Source organism: Calonectris borealis, chromosome 2 (genome assembly GCF_964195595.1).
Source record: "Calonectris borealis chromosome 2, bCalBor7.hap1.2, whole genome shotgun sequence".
NCBI classification, from domain to species: domain Eukaryota; kingdom Metazoa; phylum Chordata; class Aves; order Procellariiformes; family Procellariidae; genus Calonectris; species Calonectris borealis.
Genome location: NC_134313.1, coordinates 105,656,804 through 105,668,878, shown reverse-complemented (window position 1 = coordinate 105,668,878; position 12,075 = coordinate 105,656,804).

The window sequence follows — 12,075 nt, the reverse complement described above, 5'->3', positions numbered from 1 at the left end:
TCATAAGCAACATTCTCCACTTCCCTTTGAATCTCATGCCTCAGCCTGGAGAGGACACCGAACAAATGGGTGCTAGGAAAAACTGGAGAGCACACACATTCAAACACATTCCCAGAGCAGCATCTTCCTTTATCCATCATCAACTCACTAACTCTTAACTCATGAGACTTAGTCAAAAAAATCTCCAACAGAAAGTGGCAAATACTTGCTACTCACAGCCCTGACTCACCCTCTAAATATTCTTACCAAGCACACTCGAAGAACTGAATCACAGCAATAGCAGTGGTACTCCTGCTTCTGCATTTCTGTGAGGATCGCGCCACTGCATGTTAGAAAGGCATTTACGTTGGATATTCGTAAAAAGTCAGAGAAAGGCTGGCTTACATACAAAAAACCTAAAGTCACCTAAGATACTTTTCAGAAAGTATCTGAAAATTTCAGAAGAACTAACGATGCCCAAATCTCTCCAATTTCACTTTGGGAAAAAAATTGTTTGAACATCTGTTTATACAGGGCAACATGAACAACAGAGAAAAGCTCCTTCGTCTGGCTAAGGGCCAGTAAAGGGTAACAGGCAGCAACGTGCGTTCTGAGAAATGGGTGCTTTTACAGCACAGGCTTGAGTGCAGCTGGGATTGCAAATACCATTACTGTCACAACGAGAGCGCGCTGTCAGCACAGCATATTTAAGGATTTAGTCTCTTGTTGTTTTTTGTTGGTAAGATAAAATATTCACTGCCACTACTCAGGGCACTGCGCTTTTGTTTTCATGCCTCTCTTGTTACTCAAGTCAACATACAAAAAGTAGTTTACATTGTTTTGACATCAAGGCCAAGATTTGCTTTTCTCCTCTCCCCCGTGTAGCAGGTTGTTATATAAAGGGGCCAGATACATTTCACAGAATTATTCTGAGTCTAATCTTACATGTGCTTCTTCCTTCTTCCAAGCAGCAGTTAACTCAATGTGAAAATCTGTAATCATGTTGTTTATTACAAAATCTCTGAATTACAGAGGGTTAGTCTTTTATTTTGTGGACATAAAATGATGTTGACTGAATGTAAAGTTTAAGGAAGCAGCTATTCAATTTTTTTTGTATCATCAGTGGATAAACAGAAAGTGGTAACAGAAGTACTTACAGATAGTATTGCCTGTGGTTTAACAGATTGATTCTGGCCAGTACTGGTAGCATCAGATGCTGGAGTTTAGTTACTAAAGTGAATTTTCTGACCTCCCACTTCAAGATCCCAGAATCCATAATAGTATACATTATTAGTTGGCAGCATTTGTTTTGGAAATCTCAGATAAAAAGATAAGCATGTGAAGAGAGTTGTACGTATTATTCTCCTTGGCACCTCTGTGAGGTGGTTGCCCTAGACCAGGGCTCAGACGTCAGTGGGACAGCATGGAAAAGCTTGTTGTGCCACTTTAACTGTCCTACAGAAAAACAGAATACATCACTGTGGGTTCCCAATTTGGCATCTATCCTGAGAAGTAAAATAAGCCTGGAAAGTCTGTTTCTGATCTTATGTGCATGGAATGTATCATGACCTTCAGTGAATATTAAAGGGTGTTTCAAAATTATGTGGGTCTTAAAATACTCTCTGCATGCCAAGGTTATCTAATGTATGCACATGCCTACAGTAAAGCATCCCATTGAAGATTAACTTTAAAAGCCAATACTTCCAGAAATGATACTACATTATCATCCAGTTGGCATTTCTACCATTTAATCTGACAAGTGCAAGAAAGACTACTAAAACACAGTCTGTAATAAGCTGCCCATTGCAGGGACACAGGACAGAATTTGACTCTATATTTGTTGTTCATCATTTTAAAACACTGTGGGAGAAACACTGTATAAATGTTTCAGTTTGATAATCACACACAGGGTGGGTCAAACACATTGTGCATTCCTTTCTTTTTTAAGTAGAGTCAAACAATTTTTATTCACTAAGAAGTACTTTCTTTGGCCATCTATGTATGTATATATGTGTGTCTACACACACACACACACACACACAAGTTCAGCCAAATTCTGTCAAGAACAGACAGTTGAGATCTTTAAAATACAAGTATTTCTCATCAAAGATTTTAAAGATTAAATAAATGTGAGAAGCACACAACTGCTTCATATTCTCCTTTTTGTTGAATTATTTTCTCAGTGGAGAGGGGGCTATTTCCCTACTTACTGCCTTTTCACCTTGGCTGCTCCCATCACCGTTCTTCACACAAACATTCTTCATCACCCCGTTTTATCAGTATTGTTGCATCTACGTCACACATGGTTTTGCACGTGGCTCCACTGGTCTCAAGTTGCCTTGAATAAGAATGAAAAATGGGGCAAAAGCACCCCTGCCAACAGGCTGGCCAGCCTGGCGAGGAGAGCTTTAAGCTAGTGACGACGGGGAGGAAGCGGTGGAGCAAAGGGTGCAGGGTGACACAGCCAGGAGAGACCTCGTGATCGGTTCAGGACTGAAGGGTGACCACATCCAGCGTATGCACATAAATGAGGGTATGCCTACAGGAAAGTATCATGGGCAGAGGGCTCATACCTCTTCTGGGAAATCATTGTGACTAGGTGCCTCTGAAGTGCCTGCACGCTGACGCATGCAGGCGGGGGAGCAAACAGGAAGAATTCAGAGGTCTGTGTGCAGCGGCACAGAAGGAACTGGTACTGTGAGGGTGGTCAAACACTGGCACAGGATGCCAAGAGAGGTCGTGGAGTCTCCATCCTTGGGGAGATTCAACACCCATCTGGACACAGTCCTCGGTAACTTGCTCTAGCTGATGCTGCTTTGAGCAGCGGGGATTAAACTAGATGAACTTCAGAGGCCCCTTCCTGCCTCAACTACTCTGTGATTTTGTGAAGTCTCTTTTTAACTGCTGCTGCAAGTTACAAAGTACTGAAGGTTTACACTTGTACTACGGCAGCAAGAGGAACCCATGAGGCTTTTTGGTAATTAATGTTTTGAGATTTTCCTTGTGAAATGAAACACACTTTGACAAAGAACAGGTTACTGTGTCATAATTTAAAGCCACAGACATGAAACATAAATTAGGGTGACCACAAGATGTTTTCTCTCAAGTCCAATGAGAGTTGAGTCAGTGAATCCATTCTGCAGTGCTCAGCCGTTTCCAGTCAGAGACGTGCTGGAACCTGACATTGCTGCCTAGGACCAAAGCAATTCCCACTTCTTACTGTGACATGATTTATAATTTACAACACACACCATTATTTTAATAGTAAAGCTTACACATACAATTGACCATACATTTGGTGGTATTACAGCTAACGCTTTGGACAAAGAGGCTTAGGAGATCCAGGTTACTTTTGTACTTACTACATTTCGGTAGAACCTGGACTCCCAGTTATAACTCCCTGCCATAGACATATGACTCCCTTCCATAGAAACATGAAGAGAGGAGAGCACCTGTCCATGAGGCTTACAGAATACAGAACATGAATATGGCTCCCTACTTACTCATTTATCATAGATTCATAGAATTGTTTAGATTGGAAAAGACCTTTGAGATCGAGTTGATGACCAACTGTTAACCTAACACTGCCCAAGTCCACCACTAAACCACGTCCCTAAGTGCCACATCTACACATCTTTTAAATACGTCCAGGGATGGTGACTCAACCACTTCCTTGGGCAGCCTATTCCAGTGCTTGTCAACCCTTTCAGTGAAGACATTTTTCCTAATATCCAATCTAAACCTCCCTTGGTGCAACTTGAGGCCATTTCCTCTCGTCCTATCGCTAGTTACTTGGCAGAAGAGACCAACACCCACCTTGCTACAACCTCCTTTCAGGTAGTTGTAGAGCGTGATGAGGTCTCCCCTCAGCCTCCTCTTCTCCAGTCCCAGTTCCCTCAGCCACTCCTCACAAGACTTGTGCTCCAGGCCCTTCACCAGCTTCGTTGCCTTTCTCTGGACACGCTCCAGCACCTCCATGTCCTTCTTGTAGTGAGGGGCCCAAAACTGAACACAGTATTTGAGGTGCGGCCTCACCAGTGCTGAGTACAGGGAGACGATGACTTCCCTAGTCCTGCTGGCCACACAAAAAAGCAGGCTGTGCTAGTCCAGTTAGGGCACCATGGTATCCAACGCTATTGCTCCTTGCCCTCAAGTTAACACATTTAGACCTGACATGGGCATCTTTGCACGGCCTGGTGCTCCTCCATGCAGACAGAGCACTCATAACTTTAAAGGCTGCATTATGCTACCTCTGGCAACCGTGTCATGTCTATATTCAAATTCTCTTGCTAAGGGAACCATTCAACATGTACGCAAGTAGAACCAAAGTACACACCAAGACATATGCAGCGAGGTTGACGGGACTACAGCTTGGACACAAAATTGGAAAGAGGTCAACCACAGCTATATAGATCCAAGACTTTCTACCTCAGTGCTCCAATCTACGTTAAAGCATCATTATACAAAGACAGGGACAGTATTTCTCTCACACTTTGCTTCAAATTTGTGTTTCAAGTTTTCTAAGCATATTTGTACCCCACCAAGCACAACAGGTGTCTGAACTCTGCCTGTTGCTTTGCTACTTTTATGCCATGAAGGTGTTGTTTCATAAGGAATGAAAGTAAGACTAAGTAACATTGGTTAAATCAGAAGCATAAAAGCATTCTTCTGCAAGCTTTCTGAAGTAAAGGAATCAGTGCTGAAAGCAATTTTGGAAGAGTCTAGATTTTAAAACTCATGAAGACATGTAAATACAACTTGTTTGCTATATATTTTGCCAGCTTCACTCTCAAAATGTTCAAGGAAAAAAAACAATAAATGAAAATTAGAACAGAGTAAAACTGCTATAACCTATAAAAGGATACACTGCAAAGGACAAAGGGGAGTCAGGCTGATTTCACACAGAGTACTTTCTAAGTAAACCCAAAAAGTGGAATTTTACATATTTCTGTATTTATTATCAGTAAACTTTAATATCCCTAACCTCTTAAGCCACCATCATTCCCGCCTAGAAAAGGCAATAGTCCAAAAAGTTGAAAAGGTACTAGAATTTTGACCAGTCCTTCATTTTGTCCATTTCTTCATCAGAATTACAGGAGGCAGGGACGCAATCTCACACGCCTAGCTGAGATGTCCCCATCTAACAGAGAAAGGCAGGCTCCTCGTGTAGTAGTGGAGCAGAATAGCTAAGATAGGCTTCTCCAGAGAGCAGTTTGGGGCTACGAGGAGGATGCTGCATCCGTCAGTCCAACAAGAAGCCCAGGAAGAGTCACGCCGTAATGGAGGTTGCAAAATTCCGCACATGAAGCTGGACATTGTTTGCATACTCTGAGTGTACATTTTCCTTAATAGTTTCATTAATTTAGTGGAGGAAAAAAGGAATAGTTTTCTTCTCTGAACATCCCTCATCGCATTTATGCCACGCTATGTAATTAGCTGAAACAATTCAATTTGTTAAATGAACAAATCAAATTAACTTGACTCAACACTAATCATTCTGACATGCGCCCATAGCTATTTGTCTCCATTAGACAGATTATGAGTTATCTGGTGTTACTGCACTTGCCAGAGCTGTATAGTGAAAGTATTAACACTGTGATATCTTTAAGAAATCAGAGATTTGGTCCAACTAACTACCTGAAGGTATGGGATTCTTACCTGTATCTTCATAGCACAAAACAACCTTCTTCTGCACTTCCACAAGCTTTCAGTGCCCATTTATCTTTGTGCCCTAAAGAGAATTTAACTATTGTTTCTATGAAGCTATTTGCACACTTCAACTGCACGGCAGATGAAGGCAGCCATGCTAGATAAAGGACAGAGAGAGGAAGGACTGCTTGCTTTTGCATTCTCCCCAGAATTACAGAATTCTGTCCAGGCTAACGAGCTTCAAGATTTCACAAATGTCCTAAAACACAGAGTGCTTTCACATCTGTATCCTGTGCAATAAAAACCTAGCAGAGCCTGTAAGATTTAGGCAGATCCTACGAGGATCAGGCAGAAAAGTTTTTCCCCACAGAATTACTGTTACTTAACAATAAAAAACAGGGCATCATGTTCAAACCATGCTTTATTTGTTTAGGTGTATTAACCCTCATTTAGTTACAAGAAAAACGCATGTTTCTAAAAGTGCTTTCATCATCAGTTCATATTTCCTGAATATCTGCACAGAGACACCAGGTATGCACAAAGCAAGTGATGGGCTAAAGCAAACAGACTTTAGACCAGGAGCTATACTTTAACCAGAGTCTGAGGAGATTAGATTGCACACAGAGATTTGTTTGATCCAGTTCCTGTTAACTGCAACCAAGGATTAAGTATACAGTCTTAAGAGTCTAAAATTAAAACGTGCTCTGTCTGCACTTGCTTGGTCAGTGATTGAACCCTGCTAACAGGGTACCTTTGACCTCGAATACTGGTAGCCACTAGACAGTGAAGTTTCTGCCCTTCCATGAATCATACACAAGTTTATTTTAGGAGCCTTAACGATTAATCCTTTTAGTATCCTGTTTAATCAACCGGTCTAAGAGACTCAGATATGGTACTAAACTTCGCTACTCATAATGGTGTTGGTTGCCAATCTGAAATATTTCTTTCCCTGTCCTTAGATTGCTGTATTCCAGAATAACCAATCATCAAAATCCAGTTTTTAAAATCTGCTCCAGTCATGATTATGCGCCCACAGCTGGCCTAAGGTACAATGTGAATGGCACTATCAAATGCAAAAGTGACAGACTGTGTAGTATGTTAAAACAGCATTGTTTATTCCTCTCACCCAGGAAATTAAACAGATTGTCTCATTTCTGTGGCCAAAATTTTAGAAGTGTGAAAAACCAAACGAGTTATGGTGTCTTTGCAAATCACAGAATTATCATGCAGGTGTTCCAGTGGATCTGCAGATCACTGCAGGGGGGAAAAGCAGTTTTTAGCATGAGCTCTGCTCCCTCTCTAACACTGATACCAGTATCTTTTATTTCTGATCCACCCTACTGACTTTTGCAATTCTATACTTAGCAGCTTCCCACCTAGATGATTAATATGCTTGATTTAGTACAAAATGTAGCAACTGGATTTCTGACTGGAAATAAGAAGGTTTGATACTGTGATGCCACTCTTGGTCCAGTTTCACATTCAGATGTTCATGATGATTTGCTGAGGCACTTTTCCTAATAAATGGATGGGCATACCTGTCCTTATGTCTCTTTCGGGGCCATTCACAGGTTTGTATGAACGGTTGTTAGATATACATGTTCGAATATGATAGGACGAGAGGAAACAGCCTCAAGTTGTGCCAAGGGAGGTTTAGATTGGATATTAGGAAAAATGTCTTCACTGGAAGAGTTATCAAGCACTGGAACAGGCTGCCCAGGGAAGTGATTGAGTCACCATCCATGGAGGTATTTAAAAGATGTGTAGATGTGGCGCTTAGGGACATGGCTTAGTGGTGGACTTCGCAGTGTTAGGTTAAAGGTTGGACTCGATGATCTTTTCCAACCTAAATGATTCTACATTCTATGAATAAATGCTTTTATCAAGTGCTCATATGTTTTAGATGTAGATCCAGGCTTTTTAACTTCTACATTAAATCCTTTGCAAAGAAGATAAATTATATTTGTATATAGATGCATCTTCCTCCTTTTGTTAGCTTTAATTAGTTACCACTGGATTTTATGCATCTTCATTGTTTTTTTTGCTCTTGTGTGTTTTTTGTCAGTCAGTTGTGCATTGACCTAAAAAATATTCCCATCTCTGTTTAAACACAAGTCTACCTTTGAATTCAACATGATTTTAGTTAATTATTAACATCATTGCATAGAATACCTTTTAATTTTAGACTCTTAAGACTGTATACTTAATCCATGGTTGCAGTTAACAGGAACAAATCTCCGCGTGCAATCTAATCTCCTCAGACTCTGGTTAAAGTATAGCTCCTGGTCTAAAGTCTGTTCACTTTAGTCCATCACTTGCTTTGTGCATACCTGGTGTCTCTGTGCAGATATTCAGGAAATATGAACTGATGATGAAAGCACATTTTAGAAACATGCGTTTTTCTTGCAACTAAATGAGGGTTAATACACCTAAACAAATAAAGCATGGTTTGAACATGATGCCCTGTTTTTTATTGTTAAGTAACAGTAATTCTGTGGGGAAAAACTTTTCTGCCTGATCTTTGCAGGCTCTGCTAGTTTTTCATTGCTTAGGATACAGTCAGTTCCCTTCACTGAAATACACTGTAAAAGCACTCCAAATTTTAAGACATTGTGAACTCTTCAAATTCAGCCATTTGAGCAGGGTGTCAAATCAGCACAGAGACAAAATGGGCAACATGGGCACGACATACAGCTGAACCACCCCATGATAATCCATCTCACAGTCTACTCTTTCTATTGTATCAAGCCCCCCCTCCAATGAAGAGAAGAGGGGAGAGAAGTGGAGAGACTCATGAGGCCAAGGGGCTGCAATCCTACGGCTCTCATTTCTCTGACCGCTACGAATGCAGAGAAGCACAGAGAAAACAGAACACAGGCCAGAGAAAAGACAGTGACAAGAGTGGGATGGAAGACAAGTACCACATACAATTCAAGCATAGGTGAGATGGAAAAGAAACACAGAATAAAACAAAACCAAAGGTGATTATAATGTCTTCATTTTGATGTCAAAACATTACAATATACAAATGGCTTCTACTGTCACATGGAGCTATACACACCCCCTGATTTCAGACACGTGTTTCAGTAGCCTAATACTAGAGTGATCAGTTTGTTGGTACTCAGTGAGAAGCAAACTCCCAGCTTACGTGTTCAGAAACTTGATTTTGGGGAAGTCACTGTCCATTGCCTCTATGGCTTGGCCTGCATTCTGAATTCTGACTCCTAAATTAAATGCCTATAGCTATACAGCATAAGGATCCCGCTAAGAACTTGTCCTATTAGCTTCTCATTCAAGCCCGGGTACAGACAACTTATATTATGGACACCACAAAAAGGATCGTGGTAAATCAAGAGATCTAGTCCTGCAGCAGAATCATTCAGCATCAGGGGACCAAAAGCTACCACCAGAATAGTTTCCATTCTTTCAGCTATAGTTGGTAGGTTCAAAAGAAGAGGTAGGCTCTGTCAGAGGGGAAGAGAAAGCAGAAATGGGGGAGAAAAAAAGATAACCCGAAGCCTTGGGAAGACACCTGACATTTGACATATCTGCCACTGGGGTCCTATTGAAGCAGCCCATTCACCTCAGTGCTCTGTTTTGCTGAATGACAATTTGCTACAGAAATGATCACATCTGTCTGAGAGACAGAGACCCCAGGGACTTTCAATCCACTCTTCTGTGCTAGCACTCCAGTGCCTCTGATACAGACATCACGCACGCTTGGTCTCAGCCCTCGCTCCAGCCTCTGCATTGTGTGTTTGGATGCATGCTTCCAAAATGCTGGGTGTCCATTCCCTATCCAGGAGCACTAGGTTTGCACTGACTCACATCAGGGCTGGGAAGAAGTCAGGACTGCAAGAAGGTTCCCAGACCCAAATGTGCTTAGGTAGAAGGATGAGATGCCATGAAATGGTAAGCCCTTCCCTCCTCCAAATCCTGGCTGAAAGAGCAGGGAACCTTAGAACACATTTTTAAAAAAGGGAAGAAGGAAGAAAGGAGCAGATCAACTCTCCAGAAAGTACGTGCACTTGAAATCCTATTTGGGGAGCTGGAAGGGAATTCAAACAGCTTCAGGTGGACAGGACCTGCCAGACCCCAGTCCACAAGGAAAAGGAGAAGCTGGAGGTGACAAGTGAGCTCTTTCACTTGCCCTAACTCATCCATATGTTGACCCTGTTTTATTTTCTTGACCTGAATGAAGCTTTCCCAGTTTTTCTACTCTGCCTTCCCCTTCATCCCATCACTGTTTATCCTTTTCACTGTACCAATTCCTTTCCCCTTTCCCTCCCTCTCACATTTCTTTCCCAGCAATCATTCTCAAGTGACTTGTGAGAATATGAGTATTTTCTACATTTTCTCTGTGAGCAGATTATACCTCCTCCCACTCCAAGAAAAAGCAGCAACAAATGAAGTCTGTAGTTAGATGCCATCCAACGACTCAACATCTGACAAAGTGAAAACCAACATCCATGGAACTCACAGCAGGTACAAGTTCTACTGAACACCACTTCAAGGAAGCCAGCTTAGAAGAAAAGCAGCTAGGTGGAAGCCCTTGCAGCTTGGCAGACTGTACATACACCAGTTAAGCCATCTATGCTAGGCACATATCTGTAACAGCAGCAAACTTGTTTTTAAATGTTAGCACTGCCCTACGAGGTAATGGACCCCATATACCAGTTGAGTGAAATTCCAAGCAGTTGAAACCATCGGTACACTACCAAATCATTATTTTAACCTTGAGACCTGGGTGCTCATACGCTACACATGCACACTAGATGAATCTTGTCAACATCAAAAAAATCTGGGATTAGACGACTCTGTCTCCAGAGCTCATTGCTCAATTCTGCCTTGTTTGTCCCAACAACCCTACCCATACTCGCAGGGACACACATATTTTAGCACAAGATAAAGAAGACTGCAGTTTCAGAGCCCTTGGATGAGGTGACCTTTAAACAGAGGGGGGTTCTTAACTCTATGGCATGATGCCACACACTGAGCACTGGGAATAATGACAAAAGGCTAATAACTGCTGCTTGATGCAGCGAGCATTGCCCGTCCTACCCTCTGTGGGCAGAATTCAGGAATCCTGTCCTCCGGACAGGCCTTTAAAAAGGAGCCACTCCAGATCTCACCCTGTACACAAGCTGCATTTCTGCAGTGAACAAGTTTCCCTGCCTGGAAGAGGAAGCTCCCAGAGCCCTTCACTTCTATTCTGCGCAGTCTTTACCCAAGAACATCTACCTTTTGCAGCTTTCAGGTGTGGTGAACTGAAAATACTGCAGCAGCTTGAAGTATTTTAAAAAATTAAATTTTTTGCTGAATTAAATATGAAAATTAATAATATAACTAGCAAAGTACCCCTCATGTATTTATATTAATTTTAACACAAAATTCTGTTTTGAAATGTCATTCAATTTCATGACATCTTCTATTCTGAATTCCTCCTAGACAGATGCCCGTGGTAGCAAGATCAGCCTTCCCAACAAAAGCTGACAGGACAAAGCCAGAGCTTCTGGGTGGGAGCACCGATGCTTTTGGCTCCCAGAAAGGCAGGAGATGGTTTTGATTTTTTCCCTCAAACAGGTGATAGCAGAGGCCTTTTGCAGGTTTGGTATTACAGATGCCTTCCCCCATTCTTGCCTTGCTATTGAAGGGGATGAAAATGACCTAAAATAGTCTAAGGCATCTCTGTAATTTCTCTCACCAGCAACCCACTTCCCCCTACGCTGAACTGCCACTGCTGTATTTAGTAGAGAAACACTTAAATTCACTAAACATGCTTGGTCACTTAAAGGATCATCTGATAATGTTATCAGAATTCAGTTTTAATGTTTAATAATGAATCAAAAGGATTAGAAAAACTTTGCACTTTCTCTAATGCAATTATTTCGGTCAGCTCGCAGAGCTCCCAGAGCAAGGGTATTAGCATTTTTAAGACCTTGTTATCTATAAATTTGTACTTTCAATGGACTTATCTATGCAATGCAGTGGCAATGAATGGATTCCACTGTGAAGATGATGGCTTCAAAATCAAGTAAAATATGACTGACCCCGTTATGTGCAATATTTTCAACAATCATGCTGAATCCTTCAAAAATCATCTCCCCTTTCAAAAACACTGGAACAGGTACAAGAGGTAGGCTGACAGGCTAATTAATCATGTATGCAATAGATGAAAACATTTCACTGACATCTTGCTGGAGAATATTGGTAGACCAGAGGTCATGAACACATGCTCTGATGTAACGTTTCCAGAGAACTGCCTCAGTGACAGAAATGTGAGGAGCTCAATTCAACAGTCCCTCTTGTCCAGAAGTTTTTGACCCAGTAGGTTTATATAAACCACTGAATGAGGTGAGCTCTTGGGGCAATGAAAGCGGGTAAGAAAACAGTATCAATATGTTAAGAAAACAATCCAGGCCTCTGGGTGATGCTCAGGGTGGTTAT